A 9,869-nucleotide genomic window follows, 5' to 3' on the forward strand; every position below is an offset into this window, starting at 1 on the left:
CCTTGGGGACCCCCACCACCCACAACTTCCGGATCCCTTCTCTGGGTTGCCCATGTTCCATTTCACAACCCACCACAAATAGTGGGAGAGCCGGTGAGGGGGTTCAGCCACTTTGCACTAATCTCTAATGTCCTGTTTCTCTGGGCAGGGCTGAGCCAATTCACATGCCCATTTAGAGGATGAGAGCAAATGAAGGGTGTTGGGCCAGATCCCAGAAAGTGCTCCTCTAAGCACTCACTATAGCTGGGCTGGGCTCTGGGAATCAGGGAGGAGTCAGACATGGTCTTCTCAGAACTCAGGGCCCACTGTTAGAGGTAGACCAGAGAACTGATGTTGTCAACATGAGGTGGTGGGTATTGAAGCAGAGAGAAGCAGAGTAGCTTGGGGCTCAGGAAATGATACTTGGGTGAGTCTGAGCTGAGTCTTTCAGCCTAAGTATGAGCTTGCCGGAGGAAGACTGAGGGAGAAAGGAAACTCCGTGAGCCAAGGTAGAGTGACAGAATAGCAGAGCCCATGCAAGGCAGGTCAGGAGCCTGGTGTTGCCGGCATGGAGTTTGAGTAAGGCTAGCAGAGTAGGCAGGAGCTTACAACCATAGTTGTCAAAGGACGGGAGCACCGGGGGGGGGGGGGGGGGGGGCGTCTGGTAGATTGGTGATAAGAAGGTGTGAGGGATGTGAGGGACCCTGTCCCTTGGCCACCATAATGGGTGATGGTTTCTGTTTTCTTGGCCTCCAGGAAAGGCAGAGAGTAAGGAAGTTTCTAGAATCATCATGGGCCCATTAGCTCTGGAGTCCATGATAGTTTCACCACCATCAGGTTACACTCTATTTCTTACCAAACCTAACAGACTTTATCATGTTGCTTCATAACGTCTGGTGGGACATGGAGGAGGCTGATAAACTGTGCTGAGTGTGTGAGTCAGGGATGGGGGAGAGGTAGAGAGGATGGACACATCCTGTCCTGAGCTGCATGGTTCTGCTCGGTGACAGTGGGGTCTGGGACCAGGCCTGTCTTGAGCGTGTAGAGGAGATGTTTGGTAAGCATTTGGAAATCCTTTCTGCTCTTCCAGATGAATGAAGAAGTGAACCCAAACCTGGAAGTGGAAATTAAAAAAAAAGTCCCATCATCACTTTGGGAGCTGAGATGTCCAAGTGTCACAAAAGAAAATTTCTCAATGAGGAACTGTTCAACAAGGGAGAAAAATACCCTTTAAAAATACTTCCTGCGAGAAGTCAAATGGTAGGCAAACAAGAGTTGCACCATCAACGCAGTCCTTTCTGAGTTCATTTTCTGAGTTTTGCATGGGTTGGTTTCTACAAAGGCAGTATTCTGTCCCCAGCCACCATTGCCAATTCCCTTATACCAGTGGTCGGCAAACTCATTAGTCAACAGAGCCAGATATCAACAGTACAACGATGGAAATCTCTTTTGAGAGCCAAATTTTTTAAACTTAAATTTCTTCTAATGCCACTTCTTCAAAATAGACTCACCCAGGCTGTGGTATTTTGTGGAAGAGCCACACTCAAGGGGCCAAAGAGCCACATGTGGCTCTCAAGCCGCAGTTTGCAGACCAGGGCCCTATACTCTGATAGTATCCAAAGAAGTTGGCACTTCCAGCTGATTGGCTTTTGCAGGCCCCCACCTGGCATTAATGGATACTCATTGATTTGTAGGGAGTGAGGAAGGAGGTAGATGCTTCCCTAGTTACACGGGTCAGAGGGAGACTTTGGAAGGCCTGTGCCATTCCTCTGCCTTCAGGCAGGCTGTGTGGAACATCTCAGGTCAGCCCAAAGTGATTCCATTCTGCACCGAGGGACCGCCGATGTGCATAACTACACTCATCATCTCCCACACACATGGAGACGGTAGGGAGAGTTCCATTTGACCATGATTCCTTAACTCCCATCAGCAGGGATCAGAACATGGTTGTTGAAGCCTGGACCTCCGAGGTAAGCTCACCTGGGTGGAGCCCTGAGTCACCCTGGGAAAGCTACTAATTAATCTTTTTAAGCCTCAGTTTCCATGTCTGAATAATAGTCACCAAAGCTTATCTCACAGGGAGTGGTACCATGAATTTCAAAGATTTAAGACCTGCTCAGCATATAGCTAGAACTTGTAGGAGTGTGTGTGTGTGTAAGTTTCTATGCACCTTTGATGCTCATGCTGAGTATTGTGAGAAAGCAGTTTGTAGGGGCCCTGGGAGTTGGGACTTGGAAATGCCTGGCAAGCTTTTATTCTAATTCAGTTGTTCACCAAATATGTGCTGAGGGTCTCATCTGTGTCAGCCTCTGCCCAGGCAGTGGGAGAAGCTCTCAATGATTATTAGATGGTCACCTCTGCCTGTTCTTTTCTGTGGTCCCCCCAGATCCATTCCCTGCCCCGTTCTGTGCCCCAAAGGCTGATCTTTTCCACTGCATAGCCCACTCCCCTGCAGTAATTTTTTTTTTCTTTTTTTTTACTGGAAACTTCGCAGATATACTGGCTGTTATTGTTACTATCAGAGCTCCATTAGACCTGAGTTTCCCTTTCTTGGGAAGAATTCCAGCCCTCTCCTTTATCTCATCTCTTTGCTGTGAATGAAGCAGCAGATTGGCAGACCTGGCACTCTGAGGTTTGTTTTGCCTTTAAAGATTCCAGGTCTGGTTTTCAATTTTGTGCCTTCTCTGGGTGGTTCCAGGGTGCTCTCCACTAAGGGGAGGAGGAGGGGGAAGATCAGCATCTGCACCAGGGCACCAGAGGGCAGCTCGAAGTTCCTCCTTCAGAACTGCTGTCTTCCCCTCTCTCCTCTCAGCCCGCTGCTTTCTGCGTATCCTTCCCTCTGCCCAGGATGCCAAAGGAGTCCAATAATTCATTCTCTTGTGCAATATACATATGCACAGAGCACCTACTATGTGTCCACCCTGGTCTGAGCAATGAGGCAGTGATCAGACAGGTGTTCTTGGGTGGCTGCAAGAATCAAATGAGACTGGAGGTGAACATTGTCCAACATGGAGCCTGGCATTGTAGGTGCAAAGGGACTGTGAGTGAAACTGGATTTGAATGATGAGATATTGAGCCTTTCTCCTCTAAAACCAGGCAGTGATGGACAGGGGCCCTCAGAGGGCAGACAGAAAGCCCTGGTGGTGTTCAGAGTAGTGGGGAGGGCTTGTTGGATTGAGCTGGTCAGGGAAAGTTCCTCAAAGAAGATGGGACTGGAGATAGAATAATTCTCATCACAGGAGAACTATTTTGTGACTGCAAATGTTTAAAGTGTATGTTAAATTCTTGCATTAGAGTTAGCATCCCATCCATATGGAGTGGATGGCTCCAGGTCAGGCGTGGCTCACAGCAGTGGGGGCTTGGCATATTCCCGGAGCTGCTTACCAGCTTATTAACTTTTCTGAATATATTAGAAAATCAGGATAACACGACTATGATATGAGCTTGTTAGGAGGAGAAAAGCCAGTGAGATGTGGATTGCAAACGTCCTTCAAAGGCAGTGTAGAGTGCACACAGGCGAATCGAAGTTGTTCTTTCTGTTGCTCGGGGTCAGGCATTCTTGCACTGCTGTGAGGACATGACCCAACACAATGCCTTTGGGTTCTGGTCCATGTTTCCAAAAGGCTGTCCTCTGCTCTCCTGGATCGCACATTCACTTTCTGCCATTCGCATGTCTCTCAACAGACCCACTTCCTCCCCATCCCCAACATTTACTTCTGAGTCTGATGTATGAATGATGTATGTGAAGCTTTGGAACTGTGGGTGACACCTAAGTTGGATGGGGAGGAATGGCACTGCTGGGATCCAAACCCAGGAAAGGTTACCCACTTTTTGTTTGTGCCACTGAAGGAAGGCTGTCCCTTTTCTTCCCCTCTCACTTGCCATGTGACCTGAGGAAATGCTTGCTCTTTCTGGGCCTTGTTTCCTTATCAGCAAAATAAAGATGCTGCATTGGATGACTTCTCAGGCATCCCTTGGTTTTAGAATCTCTAAGTCTATATGTTTCCAAGAAAAAAACTAAGAGCAAAAAACATTGGCATTATCACTTTAAGACTTGAAAAATCAGGGCCACCTTTATTTGCTAGAATTCAGACGCTGTTCATTTAATGACTCACTTAATCCTCACAAGAATTTTAAAAGGTTAGCACTATTCTTATTCCTAGGCACAGAGAGGTTAGGGTTCTTGCCTGGGATCACACAGCATGCTTGTGGTGTGACTGGGCTTTACCCACAGCTGATGTCCCCCATCAAGAGTCTTGGCCCACTTCTCTCATCCATTGTTTGTTCTCTCATCCATTGTTTGGGAGTCACCATCAAGAGTTGGTCATGCTTTTCTTAACACCCTCGCTTCTTGGATTTAACTTTATTTTCCTAGTATTGTCACATTACATTCTACTGTTTCCCAGAAATTTGGGGTTGAGCTGAAATTATGAGATGTTTAATACCTCTGTCTTCATGGTGTTGGATGATATGTGAGCCCTACCTTTTAAATAAATGCAAGCACATTTTTATTGAGCATTACTATATACAGGATCTATTCTAAGAACTTTACATGTGTTAATACTTTCAATCCTCACATCCACCCTGTCTGATGAGGTAGATCTTATCATTCCTACTTTGAAGATGATGAAATGAAAGCCCAGAGCATGGGGACAGTAGCATTCCCGTGTCACATTGAGAGTGAATGGCATTGCTGAGATCCGAACCCAGGCTATTTGGCCACGAACACCAAGCTCTTATCCGCTTCATTTTATTGTCTTTCTCAGAAATTCTATGGCATGGTTTTAGAAATTCCGGAATAAACAGGATCTGTGGTCAACAGCATTTCTAAAAGAAGGGTTCAATAGAGTAAAACTTTTGGATAACCAAACAGTGATCAGGAGGATCTTTAAGAGCAGGACAGAGCCAGCACACTTTTTAAACTCATTTGATCATGAGGATTCTTTACTTCTCATGAGTCAGTACATATTTTGTGAAAATAAACTCTAGAGGCATAGCAGATGAGAAGGTATTCAGGGGGAGGTGGCAAATTTCAGATTCTCAATAGAACCCCCCATTCTATCTCTCAAATATTCCCCCATCACTCGATCTCTGTGTTGACCCTGGAATGCAAATCACTACTACAACCTGATATCTATACTTTTTGTAAATTTGTATTTAATGAACAAAGCTTTTAAAGTGAGACACATTTAGATTTTTCTCCTGTGGATGGCAGGAAAAGGTTGGATTGGGAGAGAATGGCAGAAGATAGTGTAGAAGCCATAGCGCCTAATGCTGTGGTTATTCCCAAAAGTTGCCCAAAATAAGAATGTAACTTCTGCTTTTCATGTACTGTGGGTGGCAACTGGGGAATCCAGCAGCTTGCTCGAGAGGATGGAGTTGGCCAAGTTGGAGCACAGTCTAACTTAAATCTGAGAGTGTCTTGGTTGTCTCAGCTGCTGGCCTTTCTTGCTCATAGCACCTGCTGGCATCTCAGCATGCTTTAGCTCTGGGATGCAAGCATTTCTCCTTGCCTTGTCTCATTTTGTCAATTTCCACATCTGACCCCATTCTGTACATGGCTATCAAGCACCTACCTTGGGCTATGAGCCAGGCAACTATGGGCTTAGTGCCCATTAAATTCGCACACAAATGCCAGAGTTGACTAAAGCATGCACTCTGATTTGAAGGAGAACTCATTTAATGGAGACAACTAAGCCAAATGCAAGCCAATCATAACTTTTGGCAGAATGTAAGGGTTAACAGAGATGGGCAAGTACAGAAGCTTGAGAGATTATGCCTAGGTGGTGCTGATGGAGTTGGGCTTTGAAAGATGAGTAGATTGTAGCTACTCCAAGAAATTGGTGGGAAAGACCTTTTGTGGTGAGGGAACAGCCTAAGCAAGGAAAGAAAAAAAAAGCCCAGAGGGTGTTATTAGCCTGCCAGCAGCCAAGTGGCATTATATTTAAATTCTTATGCTGTTTCTGTGGCAACCAATGACCCTTCCTATGTTAGAAATGATGGAAATTTTTCCAGGTAGGGAGTTTCTCAAGAGCCCAAATAAGTTATTTAACTTCTAGATATTCTGGGGTTTCCAGTAGAATGGGATAAAGAACCTCTCATGAACTTAAGGTCAAGATTAATAATGATGTATGTAAAGTTTTGGAACTATGAGTGACACCTAAGTGCTCAATAAGTGTGGTGATGATAGTGGAATGCTTGAAGATTTCAATAAATAGCTTGACCATGAGATCTACACTTACTTTTGCATTTACCAGTTTCTGAGCTGGTAACATTCAGTAACTGTTTTTCAGATGACCTTGAATGACTGATTTAATAAGGAATATTTTTCTCATATTTCTTTCTAGGAAGTAGAATGTGCCAGTTGCCTCTTATCTTTGATGATCCAGACAGCCAGACCACAGCCTGGGTGGGATGAGCTTGCACTGCTGGACCATTTGTTTATCTTCATGTGCGTCTTCCGTGAGTTACTCTCGGGTGAGAAGAATATTTGACCCCTATTGAGAGAGGCTGCCTTTCACAATCTCAGTTCCCTAGCTGGGATGTGCTGAGCTGACAAAATGTACAGAGAAGAGTTAGCTATTTTTAGGATGAATTAGCAGGCACTGCAAAGTTCTACTCTTTTTATGTGCCAAGTGCTTTACAGGCAGTGTATTGTTTAATTCTATTTTGCAGATAAAAGTGTCTTGACCAAAGCCACAGAGAGAGGGTTAGTGAAGCTGGAATTCCACCTTTGGTCTTCCTGGCTCCCAGGCCCATGTTCTCCCTATGAGGATGAAATTACAATGGACAGGAATCCACAGAAAGGGAAACCCGAAGAATGAAATCATCCATGTCCTGAAGAATTTGTTGAGTGGGTTGTTTTGCGGGGTAGAGCAGCAGGTTCATGGATGAGAAAGTTGGGGATTCTGGCTCAGGGGAGCACCCATCTAACAAGGGAGGTGTGCGGACTTGTCTGCTGTCCACATCCTTCATTTTCTTTTTGGGATCTCCCCTTCCCTCACTGCGTGCCACCCTGGGGTCTTGCCAGTCCAGGTTCCTGCACTCCTTTGTCCCCAAATGGAAAACTAGACAATGAGAATGTAAATTATGACCCCTGAACTGAGAATGCCTGGAGCTGATTGGTTATGGTAGCATCCCCTGGAAGATAACTGCCCACTTGTTCCTGCCATCTGACTGCTGTGCTTTTCCTTCTTTCTGGGAGCTTTCTTGTGGCAGATGCCATAGCTTGATTTACTTAGTTCCTCCTCCCCCTCCCCGGAGGACTACAGTAAGTAAGAAAATGTCCGCTGAAGTTATTTTCAGAAGGATGGAGGTCTTTGAGGAATGAGTTAAACCCCCAGCTTTGTAACAGAACCATGGGCTGGTCTCTTTCATTCTCTGAACCTGAGTTTTCCCATCTATAAAATGGGGCTTCAACAACCACCATAGGGAGAAACGGATGAAATGAAAAGCATACATGTGTTATAACTATTTTTTGATCCAGCTCTCTATTGCTGCATTTAAAAAACCCTAAAAATTTAGTGCCATAAAACAACATTTACTTGGCTTCTGAGTCAGCAGGGAATCACTTATCTTAGCTCCACTCAGTTTCAGCTGAAGGTGGGTCTAGAGTTGCTGCTGGCGGGACTGTCAGTCAAACGTCTTTAATAGCCTCTTTGTGTGGCTGGGGCTTCCTTAGTACAACATGGCGGCTAGGCTCCCGGGAGGAGCACCAGTGGAAGCAGCACTGCCTTTGTGATGTAGCCTTAGAAATCACAGTGTCACTTCTACTTTCTTTTATTAATTAGGAATGAGTCATTAAAGCTGGACCACATTCCAGAGGAAAGAAATTAGCCTACATCTTTTGAGGTGAGTAGGACAAAGAATCTGTGGACATGTTTTAAAACCAACACATTCTTCTAGCAAGTTGTATTGTGTTGCAATGGGCGAGGTAGGGATGGGGATGAGCTATGGAGAGGCGAGCTGAAGTCTCATTTCTATTTTGCATTGGCCTTAATGAGGCAAACAACACTTACCTGGCTGACATCACAGCTGAAGCACTGCCTCTGATGGTGTTAAATATTATATTGTATTTCAGAGCTAGAGGGGCAGTATCAGGACTCGTTTGGTTGAACCTAGTTCAAGCTGACTTATATTGTATAACAAAGGATTTATTGTCTTATGTAAATAAAAAGTCTAGAGCATGTGCTTCATGCAATGCTTGAAGGCGATCTACCCAGCAGCACAAGGATGCCGGGGAAGACCAGGTTTGGCTCTACTTCTTCACTTTGCTAGTTCTATTTTTGGTTGCAAGATGGCTTCCAGAACTTCCTTAGTTATGTGATGATGATTATTATTTGCATCCAGAGAGAGAGAGAGACACTGTCTAAACCTTGGCCTCAAGACCCCTGAACTTCACCTCAGTCTCCAGGACTTCTGGCAGGTATGGGTACCCCAGGGGAATCTGCCTTCCATGACCCAACCACAGAAGGAAGATGAGAGACCTGGGTGGCTGGTGAGAGCACAGAAGGCTGGGCCAACCTGTTCTGGTGCCCTGGGCAATGCTGGCTGCAATGAGGCCGCATGCCTGCCAGAGCCCTTGGCTAAACGGGAGTATCTTCGAGGTAAGGGGCAGTGCATCTCTGCTCTTCCCCCCACACCCTCCCATGGCTTAGGTTTCTGTGAGGAAAGGGTTCTACAATAGAAAGGACTGGTATAGGAGCGAAAACCTCCAGGTTCTAGTCCAGGTGCTACCTCGGCACTCTGGGATCCCAGCCTCAGTTTCCTTAATTGTCAAAGAGGGCTGATGGCCCCTGCCTAGCCTTCTTCTTCCCCAAGACACCAGAATTCAAAGGCAGTAGAACCAGGTTGTGAAAGACCAGGGCCCACAATACACACGTTAGATGATTATTATTGTTAAAAATAATCAATGGCTTGGAAGGTGGCACCCAGAGGCTTCTGCAGAACCCAGCCACTGCCAGCAATTGGTTGCCTTTCCGATTGAGACGCAGATAGGAGGGCAGAAAAGAAAAGCGGCTCCTTCCCAAGACCACTGAGTCTCCCGCTTCCCTTGGAGGCCTCCAACTTGTGGATCGCCTCCTGGTAGAATAATTTGTCCTGCTCTGCACCTGTCGTCACCTCCAGAGGTCAGCCGGCTGGAGGTGGGGAGACAGGAGCCCCACACAGAGGGATGCCTGTGCCCCTTCCTCACCTTACCTGGGTTCCTCCTCCTGCTTCTGTCTCCAGGACTGGGTCTCCCAAGCCCTTGCCACTTGGGGGCTGTGCTGTTCTTCAGCCACATTTGTTTCCCATCTGAAACATCGCTTCTTGGTATGTGAGATGCCGTCAATCCACTTCTTCATTCTTAAACCAATACCCTTAACAGAAAGATTACTGTCATAGCAGGGGGTGAGGGCAGGACTGGGGGAATAAGGATGCATTTGTAATACCTTAATCAATAAAAAATACATAATATAATATAATCTTAAAAGATCAATGTCATAAATGTAAACCAACTCGGGAGACAAGTTGCCATAAATACATCATCATTAAAGTAAAAAAGTGTGTGTGCTCGGAACTGATTTCCAGGCCTTCCCGTGGTTTCCGCCCCGGCGTTTTGGAGAGCTGTGAAGTCAGACGCCATGAACGCTGGGAGTCCTGCAGGGGGTGTTTACCTGCGAGAGTCCATTGACTCACATTCAATCCCAGCCTTGGGGCCGATTTGCAGATGAAATGAACAGTCAAGGCTCAGGCAGAGATTAAGTGACTTTCCCAAGGTTCCCAGCAAGGAAACAGGAGGACTGGGGGCCAAAGTAGATCCATGCTCAAAGGCACTGAGCACAGTGCTTGACACAGGGGGCCAAGAGGGAGGTTTTGAATGAGAAAGACAATCTTGGAGAAGTGAGGTA

General features: G+C 46.1%; 1 long non-coding RNA gene across 1 annotated transcript in view; it reads left to right on the top strand.

Moving 5' to 3' along the window:
* The window catches only part of LOC123652318, a 32,326-nt gene extending 22,883 nt beyond the window's left edge, over positions 1-9,443 (top strand). Inside the window, exon 2 of the long non-coding RNA XR_006741595.1 lies at positions 6,327-9,443. This is a non-coding gene — a long non-coding RNA (uncharacterized LOC123652318). The remainder of the gene's footprint in view (positions 1-6,326) is intronic.
* Positions 9,444-9,869: the final 426 nt, after the last annotated feature.

The sequence above is a fragment of the Pipistrellus kuhlii genome, unplaced genomic scaffold, assembly GCF_014108245.1.
Source record: "Pipistrellus kuhlii isolate mPipKuh1 unplaced genomic scaffold, mPipKuh1.p scaffold_m20_p_14, whole genome shotgun sequence".
In the NCBI taxonomy this organism is placed as follows: domain Eukaryota; kingdom Metazoa; phylum Chordata; class Mammalia; order Chiroptera; family Vespertilionidae; genus Pipistrellus; species Pipistrellus kuhlii.